Source organism: Bubalus bubalis, chromosome 15, assembly GCF_019923935.1.
Source record: "Bubalus bubalis isolate 160015118507 breed Murrah chromosome 15, NDDB_SH_1, whole genome shotgun sequence".
NCBI lineage: Eukaryota > Metazoa > Chordata > Mammalia > Artiodactyla > Bovidae > Bubalus > Bubalus bubalis.
The window spans coordinates 36485878-36498373 of record NC_059171.1 but is presented as its reverse complement, the minus strand read 5'-3'; the positions used below and the strand labels follow the sequence as shown (position 1 = coordinate 36498373).

Genomic DNA, 12496 nt, shown 5'->3' with positions numbered 1-12496 from the left:
ACCTCTTCGACTGGGGTGAATCCTCTTCTTTGAAGCCCTCCTTCTTCTTTCCTCATATAATTTTGGCCTTTGGCTTTACAGTGCGTGTTCTATGATCCTGCTTCATTTGAGCTTTCCGGTTGAAAGCCCGGGATGGGCGGTTTGTATGGAATCCCAAGTTTTCGTTCAGATTCTCTCACCTTGGAAGACTGGCTTTTTTGCTGAGGGTGCTTTCTGGGTAAAATGTGTGGGCCAGACGGGTTTATGATGTCGCACTATAGCCAAACTGTGCCTGAATGATAAAGTGAAATGAGCATGAGACTAAAGGGGAACATCCGATCACCTCCAGAATTATGGTTCCTGAGTGTGGCTCAGGTCGTAGAGGAAATGGGTGTTGGAAAGAGGGCATGCTTGCCAGCTGTGGCAGGCTCCTTGCCAAGGGGAAATGAGCCTGCTCCTTGGAGGCCGGAGGCAAGAAGAAACCATGAGGGCTTACTGGCTTCCTTCTCCCCTCCCTACCCCAGGTGAGAGCAACTGAGCTACTCCACTCTTGTTAGATTACTCTTGTTAATTACTTAGCAACTTGAAGAAGCAACACCCCAGCTCCTGTAATCAACATCCATTAACTTGGAAGACTTGCTTTTGGGCTGTCTGAAGCTTGAAGATTTCCCCAGCTGGGCACTTCTATCTATTTATCTACCTACCTTTAATGTATATATTTGGCTTTTAAATTATTTATAAAATTATAAGTTTATACACACACACATATATATACACACATGATCTTCTGGAGAAGGAAATGACAACCCACTCCATCCAGTATTCTTGCCTGGGAAAAATCCCATGGACAGAGGAGCCTGGTGTCCTACAGTCCATGGGGTCACAAAGAGTTGCACAACTTAGCTTCTAAATAACAACAAATCATATATGTGACTTTGAAAAAATAATCAGCTTTCTTTTCCATGCAAATTAATAGTAGAATGAGAATCTGTCTTTTTGCATTGTTACAGTTGATGGTAACTGAGACAAGACTTTAGATGAAAAGAAAAAAAAAAAAAAAACACCAAGATAAAGCTCACTGAGCTGAGGCCAAGGGCAAGCTGACCTACTGGCATCCTCTCTGTTCACCCCTCAGATGACATGATATCTTCTCTTCCCCACTCTTCTGTGTCCTCAAGTGAAGGGCACTCCCACTGGTTGCCAGTGTACTTGAAAACAATTTCCTGCTTGCTGGAAGAAGTATAGAATTAGTCATATTTCTTGTCTGATGGGTTATTATACCAGTGAAGCCAGACCTTACAAAAACAAAGGCTTTGAAAGGAAGTATGCCTGGACTGTGGAGAGCTTATTTTATTTTCTAGTGGCTTGTTTGGTTAAAGTGGCTGTCTAATAAACAGGAGATCCTGAGCTGGAATCACAATGAGCTTCAACTTGAATAAAGGGAACATTTTAAACTTTGGCTGCAAATATTCCTGTCTCTGGTCTTTACAAAGGCAGGCTTCTCGGTTTGAACTTGGCCCTTCCTGGCTACTCTCACTTGGCCTTTCAAGGCGAAGGGTAAACTTCTCTGAGAACTTGTCTTAGCTCTCCTTTCCCTCTGACTTCTGAGTGGTCCGCCCAGTCTGTGGGAAGTGCCTCTAGCATTCTGTTCCCTTAGTACCTGTGCTCCATCCATCCTAGCACTTGCCTTAGTTCATGTCTCTCTTTGAACTCTAGTGAAACTGCAACCCCTTAGGAGTGGAGACCGTGTGCTTTTGACATTTTATACTCCCAGTCTGTAGTATACTACCTGACCTGTGATAGGTATTCAACAAATGCTCATGAAATCCATGGGAAATAAATCCGTGGAGCTTTTGTAACTGACTCCCTAAGGGTGCATGGGACTTTCTTAGGATTTCTGAGAGGTTTGAAGGTAGGGAGGCTTTTAAAGGAAGTGCACCGTCTCTTGGAGAAGGCAATGGCACCCCACTCCAGTACTCTTGCCTGGAAAATCCGATGGACGGAGGAGCCAGATAGGCTGCAGTCCATGGGGTCACGAAGAGTTGGACACAGCTGAGCGACTTTCCTTTCACTTTTCACTTTCATGCATTGGAGAAGGAAATGGCAACCCACTCCAGTGTTCTTGCCTGGAGAATCCCAGGGACGGGGAGCCTGGTTGGCTGCCATCTATGGGGTCGCACAGAGTTGGACACGACTGAAGTGACTTAGCAGCAGCAGCAGTCCCCTCTCTTTAGTCTTCTGATGCTCAAAGGCTCTTCTAGAGCAGTGGTTTTCATCTGAGAGGGATATTTCTGCCTAGGGCATGTTTGAGATAATGCAGGGTCTGGCTTGATATTTTGTGCCCATGGGCCAGCAATGCTAAATGTCCTGCCATGCATGACCTTTTCATACAAAATTCCCAACCCAAGACCAGGGAACAACCAGTTTCCCCAAGCTCACTGAGAAACACTGAGAATAAGGAATTTCACCAGTGGGAATGGTATAGGAAATATAATACATGTTACTTAACATCTGAGATTTAGTTTCTGCATCTGGAAAAAATAGGCACACTACTGTTTAAGTCCTACTAAAGTTGTGAGTATTAAATAAAAGAAAAGGGCTTATTAAGGGTACTCAGAAGGTGGATTCTCCGTAACTGTTATTTGTACTACCATCCTTCTTTCAAAAAGCAATACTGTTTGGAACCTGTTTTCTACCCTGAATGTTTACTTATTCATGTCAGTTTTTGTAATTAGTAACAAATTAGAAGGTTTTTTTTCCTTGCAGTGTGTAACCTGTTTTCTTAAGTAAGCTTGAACTTGTAAAAGTGTTAAGAGCAAGTAAGTGGCTCATTCATTTTGCTGAACCTGTAGCTTTGAGTTTACATTAAAAAAAAGATGCCGTCTGTGTATTTTATGGCTATCCTGAGTTAGGTTTTCTTTAAATTAATGACAACATCCTAGGTGTAGTCCCTAACCTGGTTATGATCCAAGTCTTAAACTTGTGGGAAAGATGCCGTCTGTGTATTTTATGGCTATCCTGAGTTAGGTTTTCTTTAAATTAATGACAACATCCTAGGTGTAGTCCCTAACCTGGTTATGATCCAAGTCTTGAACTTGTGGGCAGCTTAAAGCTGTACTTTCCAGCCACAGAATGTGTTATGGTCTGCATTCAGATTGAGATTGTATTGGCATCCATTTTCTTCTTAAAAACATGTTGTAAGAAATTACTCCATTAAGCTGGAGAACTAGGACCTCTAGAAAGGACGTAGCCTGCAGAAACCAAGAGTAATCCATTCTCCGTGGAGACTGTGGAGACAGTTGTATCCATTGAGACACTTTTCTAACACAAGTTGTAGGCAGAGGGAAAAAGTAGATTTATCTGGCATAGTGTTGTATCCACCTCTATAATCCAAGATTGGTACCTGGCACTTTGGCAGACCTTAGTAACTTTTTCTTGAGTGAAGTATTGGGTTAGCCCCAAAATTCATTCAGGTTTTTCCATACAGTGTTATGGAAAAAAGTGAAGGCACTTTTTGGCCAACCCAATATAAATGCTTCGGAGCAAAAGAAAACTTTTCCTACTTTGGTTCTCATTTCCTCTCTCTGCGTCATCCTCAGCTGTATAAGAAAAATGGAATGGAGAAATACTATATATAGTGTTTCTATTCCAGATCTAATAGAATAATAGTTCCTCTTCCATAGCAGAAAGATGAGTCCCAATATTCACTACCCTTCCAAAAAGATTTCCAGTAGAAGGCTGTGTGCTGTAAATGACATTGGGCTAGGGGATCTGCATTTTCCATCTAAAATGAATAAGCTAACTTATCAGATAGCCTCTGATTAGTCATTCAGTGCTCACATTCTATAGTTTTTCTCCTGTGAAAGAGTAACAAAACTGCCCATCACCAAAATATTGTAAGGATAAGTAATCCTAACAGTGGCTGGGGAAAGAGGAGGAAACAAGATAGTTGGACCCTTGTGGTAAACGGAAGCAGTCACGAAAAGTGACTGTACCCTGCTGGCCCAGAACTGAGTCACAATCACAATGCGAGCTAAAGACATTGTCTTGATTAGAAGGGTACAGGAGTTATTTTTTTCTAACTTTGGGCTGGATGGTAAAGTGGATTTGCTAATACTGCACCCCAGCAGTGAGTTTAGCCCTTATAGGAGTGCCTGTCTCTGTGACATTGGCAGCCTGGACTGCAGAGAGGAGATGGGCTTCTGCAGCAAGTACCTGGGACCCAGAGAGACACAGGCCCCAACTACGGATGCCTTGCTCCCTTTCACAGGCTTGCATGTGTCTACTTGTCTCCTCACCAGAGGAGAGCCCGTCGAGAGTGGCGAGAGACCAGCAGCGCTCTCCTCTTGGATTGCCTCCCACAGCACAGGAATCGAGGAGGAAGATGGCTATCTGGGTGCTAGCCCGCCTCCAGTTTTTCTAGCTGCGTTTCCATGTGGCAAACATGGTTTTTGTGCACTTCTCTTTGGTGGGGCTTTTTGCCTAACACATGATAGACTCTCCGTGAGGCTGGGTGAACGAATGAGTCAGTGAATAAGTGGCAGACTGAATGAATGGGGAAGCTTATGGGTGCATCTGCTTTCTGCAGTAGGCCCCATGTTCTCCCCAAGGAGAACCCTTAGCTGCATTCATCTGCAGAAGTGGACGTTGTAAAGGCAGTGCAACCGTCAACCTGCTTCCGTTGTGACTCTGCGTAGCATCTGGTGTCAGTGTTCAGCTACTTGCTACTCAAGTCTCCTGCATTTCAGTTTTCACCAAGGGTCTTTTTTTTTTTTCCCGTCTTTTCTTAATATTTATTTTGTTCTGTATCCCACAAGATAAGACTTTCCTGCAGCAGCAACTTAAACAATCACTCTGTTTTAGGACTTGAGAGTGATGAATGGGAGCCCATCATGGAAAGCTCCTGTAGAGTGACTGTGCATGAGGGAGAGGTGGGAGCCCTAGGCTGACTTCCTGCCACTCCCAGCTCTTCTCCTGATCTCTAACTGGTTGGACAGGACTTCAGTCTAATCCTGCCCTTACCTGGCCCCACCCTTGCTAATTCCTTTCAGGCCACCCTTCTTTCTCTTCTGTCTCGCTATGCACTTAGCACTAGGGCTGGTGCTAAGAAGGTGAAGACATGTGGAATATGTGATAACATGTAGCCAGTGAAGCTGTGTTCCATCCACATGCTGAGTGAGTCATAGTAGATGCCCCGGGGACACATTACAGGATGGGCAGCCAGGGATCCAAAGCCTGTTCCTGTTCCCTGGGGAGTAAACATCAGACATTGTGCATTTGGTGAATTAGGAGAAAGAGGAGAAAACTGCAGACTCTCTTTCTCTGGCATTGGGCATTTGCTGTTAATAAGCTGGAGAACATTGCCTGTGTGCAAAGAACTCTACTAAATTTGGGGCGGAGTCCATAAAGAAGAAAGCTTAGCCTTCCCTTGTGTCCACTTGGCTAGAGACAGATTCAGATGAAAGCTGAATGATATAAGTGCTAAATAAAAGTACAAGCAACATAACGTGGGAGGTCTGAGAACAGACGGAGCATTTAGTTCAGAGCTGGATGGGATGGGATGACCTAACCAAGGGGACCGCCTTTGAGTGAGCTTTGGAACACAATGCTTATGAGTGGGGGATGGGGGGAGGACATAGAACAGAGGGCTGTGAGTGGGATGTGTGTTCCCTAATGGCGTCTCCCCACCAAGTTCTAGTGTGGCTGTTTAGCCCTCTATGGGCAGGGTAGTGAACGGGCATGCGCCTGTCACGTCTGGTACATTCCTTTTCCTATGGGCTGCTGCATTATCTGCTTGGCCAGACCTCTGGCACTCCCTGCAGCCCAGTTGGATCTTGCCTGTGGTCCTTTTGTCACAAGAGTGAGCTAGGAAAACTGCTCTCCTGATTCCTCCCCAATTTTCTGATATGGATGTCACAGCACTACCAGCTCAGAACTGGCTCATGAGAGCACACTTGGCTATATTTAGTCTGATTTTTCTGAAGTGTGGGTGCAAGAAGCTGCTCGTATAGCTTGCCTCCCAAGGGAAGAGCACACAGGGGTAGTGGTTGTTGGGTGACAGGGGCCGCCTCACTGCCTTCTCTTTGCAGCCTTTTTCCCAGGGCACCTGGTGCTGGGAGGAAGCAGCTGGCAAGTTCAGTTCCTTTGTTCCTCAGCTGCTGTTGATGCTCTGGAAGGTGTTTGGTGCTATTCTGTCCAGAAGTCATTTTTATAGCCCAATGGTTTTACAGTGTCTGTGTATTAGCTGCTAATGAAGGAATGCAGATCCTAAGAGTTAGGATAACACCAACAAAATATAATAGGTAAAATAAAAGCCATCCTCACTTTTAAGTGTAGTATTTGTTTTTATTCATTATGTGATTCCCTGACATTATGAGGTTAACAGCAGGAAGTAAAGGTGATCATAATTGTTGTTCAGTCACTAAGTCGTGTCTGACTCTTTCCAGCCCCATGGACTGCACCATACTAGGCTTCCCTGTCCTTCTCTATCTCCTGGAGTTTCCTCATAATATGAGTGTGTTTATTCACTAAAGACTCAACACTTAATCTTTCTCCACCAAAAATTTACTTTCCACTCAACACCCACAGTTTTGTAGGTTGGGCTCTCTTAGTCTGATAATTGCTCAGTTATACAATTGTGCATGCAAATTGACTGCAAAGAGAAATTTCGGATCATGCAAAAGAGGAAGAAAATTCATGGACTCTATGAAAGTAACATTGGAAAACCGACAGAATGAGACAGCTGTGACCCAGTTAAGATTTGGCTTAGTTAGGCCAGGTAACCATTAAACAAGAGAAAATTGACCTACAATGCTGATTTGGTAGGAACCAAGGAAAGAATTAGACCAGCTAAGGATTAAGAGAAGTCTCTGGTGAAAAATGATGCCCTGAAATACTTTGGGGAGAAAATGATCTCCTTTATAAATGGGCTGTGAAAAGTCAAACATAAAATGAAAAATGTTTTGTCCTGCAGACATAAATCTTGTTGGAGGAGCTATATAACAAAAATTGATTTTTTTTGTTGTTGTTCTAAGAATTAACAGATACTTAAAATTTTAATCTAAGTTGACTAAACTGGAGATAAATATCTCCATTTCTCTCTCCAAGTATCATTCAAACTGTTTCACTCTTTAATTTTTGAAACTTGACTCTCTATTTCCTTCCCTCTCTTTCTACATTAGTACTTTAAAAAGTTCAGATTATTTAGGTATAATTTACATTCAGTAAAATTTACCTTTTGTAGTTCTTTGAGTTTTGACAAACATATACAATTTATTCAGTTTTGTAACCATGAAGAAAATCAAGTTCAATTCCTACACCCTGAAAAGATTTCTTGTTCACTTTAGTTACACTTTGTTCACAGTCTCTGATTAACATACTGTTCTGAGTTGTCCTTATATTTTTGCCTTTTCCAGAAGGTTATATAAAATATCATATACTATGATAAAATGATATCATATACTATGTTGCCATTTGAGTCTGAATTCTTTCATTTAGTATAATGCATTTGAAATTCATCATTCAGCCCTGTTAATTGGTGAATAGCAAGCATTCCATTGAATGGATATACCACAGTTTATTCACCAATTATATGTTTAGATTCTTTCCAGTTTGGGGTAATTATGAATAAATGACTGTTAGCAGCTGCATACAGGTTTTTGTGTAAACATTGTTATTTCTCTTATATGAATAGCTCAGAGTGGAAATTGAGTCCGTGTGTGTTTTAACTTTATAGGAAACTGCCAAACTACTCTCTAGAGTTACTGTCTCATATGTATTTTTCTCAATTTGGATTTTTTTCTCTGTTAATCATCTGCTCATACTGAGGACCTCACAAGAATAAGAGAATTACATTAATGGGGACAATTAGAAGGAAACAGTTTTCCAGGAGTGAGTTCCCTGAGCTATATTATGGAAGAACATGCAAGTAAAGCAATGGCAAATATGTATCTTGCTTTCCAGGTTAGTCCAGACTTCAAGGATGGATTTGGCCTGGAAATATCGCTGGTTTTACATCCAAAAGAAAGCTGTTAAATTCCCTTTATAATAAAAAGTAACAGGAATTTGCCATCAAGTTCTGGATATTTATTTGTTGTTTTGTTTTGGTTGTTGTTATTGTGGAAAACCAGATAAGGAATGGAGCCCAGACGAGGGAGGGCTTCCCTTGGGAGGAAAATTGGGAAAGAACATGCTTAAGAGGCCATAGATGAGTTAAACTGGAGCAGGAAAATTTTACTTCCTATCCCGGGAAGGAATTTGTCTTGCCTGCCAAGGGGAGCTTCCGATGGAGCCAAGGACTCCATTTTATGATGCCTAAGAAAAGGTTAATTGATTCAATCTCTAGTGATTTAAATTTTAAGTGTGGCTGTGTGTGATCTGATTAAAAATTGGGTCTTTCATGAGCTCTCCCTTTATACAGTGGGAGCAGTGCTTGATTCACCTGCAAAGACCAGATTTTGCTCAGCCACAAATTAGATGGAGGACTTTTCCACAGAATTGCTTCCAAGTGCAAAACATGGTTTTGGAGTTATAATTTGGGTATGGATGCATGAGGATTTTCAGAATTTCCCAGTGGTCTTCGCGGTATTTGAGTTTGGGATAGCCCAGAATTTGTATGATGCATGGTTGCCTTAATGTAGAGCTACCCTATTGGAGGTTGTAAAATGTCAGTTTAGGGTTTTTGTGTTTGTTTTCGAGAAGGTGCCTGTGCATTACATAGAGGTGAAAATATAATATTAACCAGGCTTCAGTAGATGAACATTGCACTTAATTTTGTTGAGTTGCTTATTTCCCCTATGATGACAGTGGTTTATAGCTGGAGGCAAGAGAGCAACCAGTAGCCAAGAAATGGACATGCACTTCCTGGTCTTGGCTGAGTCATCACCTTTTTTTCCCTTCCGTCTCTGAGGTTAGAACCAGGTATGTGTCAGTACTTTGTGATGCCTCAGTTTTTGCTTTCTGTTTGTTTTCTGCTCTCTGAGATAACTTAACCACAATGTAAAAAAAAAAAATTAAATTAAATCTGCCTGAATAAACTATAGGATTGCCCTTTGGTGTTAAGGCATCTTGGAAATTTAGGTGAGTATAGCATTTACTTCATCTTCCCTGGTGGTTCAGAGGTTAAAGCGTCTGCCTCCAATATGGGAGACCCAGGTTAGATCACAAGGTCAGGAAGATCCCCTGGAGAAGGAAATGGTAACCCACTCCAGTATTCTTGCCTGGAGAGTCCCATTGACAGAAAAGCCTGAAAGGCTACAGTCCACGGGGTCGCGAAGAGTTGGACACGACTGAGCAACTTCACTTACTTACTTAGCGTTTACTTCCTACAGCTTAGAAGTGAAATATTCTTCATTTTACACTCGTAGATATTTATTGAGCATCCAATGTATGCCAGTCTCTAGCAGAATTTGATTTATTGTCCTGTAATACTATGGATAAGCTTAGGAAAAACAAGTGTTCTGAAGACAGATCTGCTTAGGTAGTGTTTCCTTAGTGATGAGATTCTTCTGGGGCACTTGGTGATAACATCCATGTTCCTCTTCTCCTCCCTTGGATGGTATGTTTTTGAGTCAGAAATGTAACTCAGTTGGTAAAGAAACTGCCTGCAATGCAGAAGACTTGGGTTCAATTCCTGGGTCAGGAGGATCCCCTAGAGAAGGAAATGGCAACCCACCCCAGTATTCTTGCCTGGAGAATCCCATGGACAGAGGAGCCTGGTGGGCTACAGTCCATAGGGTCGCAAAGAGTTGGACACTACTTAGCAACGAAACCACCACCAATACCATGGATAAGCTTAGAAAAAGCAGGTGTTCTGAAGACCGATCTGCTTAGGTAGTGTTTCCTTAGTAATGAGATTCCTCTGGGGCACTTGATAACATCCACGTTCCTCCTCTCCTCCCTTGAATGGTATTTTTTTTTGAGTCAGAAATGGGGCCTTGAATCTAACACATGGCCTGAGTCATTCTTAGTAAGTATATTTGCAGATGCTGATATAGGGGCAAGATTCTTAATCTAAAATCGAATCTTTGACCCCCTTAAACCATATGCACAATGTGTATATGGATATTGTATTTTTCATGGGAAAGGGGACTGGGGCTGTCATTCTGTTCTCCAGGGAATAAAGATGAATGTGATCTTCTTTAGAACAGCCATTTTACTTTTTTAAAATATATTCTGATAAATCTCTAGTGCCAACAACTATGTCTGGCACATAGAAAGCATACAACTATTTGTTTAGTAAACAGAAAGATTAACATCTTTTCATTAGTTACTACTGGTTACTCTAAGCCAGCCTCTTGATGGCCATTCTCCAGATGTTGTTCAGTTGCAAAGTCTTGTCTGACTCTGTGACCCACTCATGCAGCACACAGGCTTTCCTATCCTTTGCCATCTCCTGAGTTTCCTCAAACTCATATCTATTGAGTTGGTGATGCCATCCAACCATCTCCTCCTCTGTCACCCTCTTCTCCTCCTGCCTTCAATCTTTCCCAGCATCAGGGTCTTTCCCAATGAGTCAGTTCTTTGCATCAGATGACCAAAGTATTGGAGCTTCAGCATCAGTCCTTCCAGTGAATATTCAGGGTTGATTTCCCTTAGGATTTATTGGTTTGATCTCCTTGCTGTCCAAAAGACTCTCAAGAGTCTTCTCCAGACATTAGTTTTCATAATGCAATGAGATAGTTGATTTCCCAGCCCATAGCTGAGAGACTTTAGGTCCAGAGATGATAAGTAATTTCTCCAAGGCCACACAGCTAATTGGTGGTGGGACTGGGCTTTGTTGCCAACTTTGCCATGTTCCAGTGAGAGTGAAAGTCACTCAGTTGTGTCTGACTCGGCGACCCCATGGACTATGTAGTCCATGGAATTCTCCAGGCCAGAATACTAGAGGGGGTAGCTGTAGGAATTGAACCCAGGAATTGAACCCAGGTTTCCTGCATTGCAAGCAGATTCTTTACCAACTGAGCTACCAGGGAAGCTTTTTCACAGTCCTGTGTTGCTTTCTGGTTTTGTTTCAGTTTGGTAGCTTGGCTGTACTTTACTAGCTGTTTGCTGGAAATGTTGATAATTTAAGGGGAAGAATAAAACAGTGTAATAAAAAAACATTGCTTATTTGGGCTCTACAGTAGGGAAAACTCTTCCAGGTTTTTAGATCAAATCTTTATGAGATATTTGTCTTGATCTCGGCTCTCTGCACTTTAGTTTCCTTCTGTGTAAGAGCCTGAGGTCTTTGGGTTTTTGTTACTGCTGTTTATCCCTGTTTCCGGATTCACTTATGTACCCAGCACAAATGAGTGTGCATTCCTATTTGGATAATAAACATTCATTGTGCACTTGTGATAAACTCAGCTCTGTGAATAGCACTCACCGGTGATAGAAAAGAATATAAGGCCACAAACCTTTCCTTCATGGGGCTTACGGTTGCTTCAGATTCAAGGCTTGGTTTGTGAATGTATCTTAATAAAAAAAAAAGCAGATATGTACTTGGGCAGAGTGGGCAGTGTAGGGGGCCCTGCTTTCAATCAGAGGGAGCTGCCATGCCCACAGCAATGGTCCTCTCACTGCCCTTGACTCCCCAGAAGATGTTCTTAAAGGGTGTTTTTTTGTTTGTTTTGTTGTTCGTCTGTTTTTTTTTAAAACTTCTATGGAAAGTTTGATCACAGCCTGGAGAAACTGAAAAACCAAGGAAGCTAAAGTAATAAGATAAGGGGAAAGAAAGGAACAGAGGAACAGATGTGATAAACATTTCAGAGTAGGGGGGTGGGGAAGACTAGGATTTGAGATTGTGTAGTTACAGGGTGTGGCAGCCACATAAGTGCTCCCAACTCTTCAGGGCCACTCTACTGGCAGTAAAATCAAGCCCAAACTCCTTAGCAGTCAGCGACCTTTCCAGACTGTCACTGCCCTCCTGCTTCAGGCTGATCTCCACTCCTTTCCCTTAGGAACCTTCCCTGATACTTGAGGGCCCCAGGGATGAGCTGTGTGCTGACTCCCTACCATACTGTTTATGCTGGTCTCCCCACCTAGAAGGTCTTTCTTCCACATGTTCACTTTGCACATCATTCTACGTGCATGTCTAAGGCAAGAGAGTAGTTGGGTAAGTCAGGGAGATTTCATGTGTGATGAGCAGGATCACCAGTACCAGCAGTTTAAGGGATAGGATGAGGAAGAGGAGGCTGAAGGAGATGGGAAGAAGCACTCAGTGGAAGGAGGGGTCCCATTTCAGAGTGGAGATTCTCAGCATCACGTGATGAACTAAGACCGCCAACAAGACATGTGCTGGGAAGTACCCAGTGGTTTGGTAAAGATTTAAGGCATTCTGATGAAATGGGGAGGCAAGTCCACTAATACTTTGGGGGTGTTGAGGAAGCTACTCTTGATGCAAATGTATCATCAAGAAATGGAAAGAAGTGTGAAAGTGGAAAGGAAAGGGAGTTGTGGAAAGGGAGTAATTATGGAAAGGGAGAGATCAAGGTCAAGGGAGTTGTAAATATTGTGAAAAGTTGGAAGAAGGAAAACA

At 42.5% G+C, this 12496-nt stretch overlaps 1 protein-coding gene across 15 annotated transcripts in view; it reads left to right on the top strand.

Annotated features, from left to right (window-relative positions):
* Positions 1 to 12496, top strand: part of SAMD12 (sterile alpha motif domain containing 12) — a 462238-nt gene that overhangs the window by 777 nt on the left and 448965 nt on the right. The window lies entirely within an intron of this gene.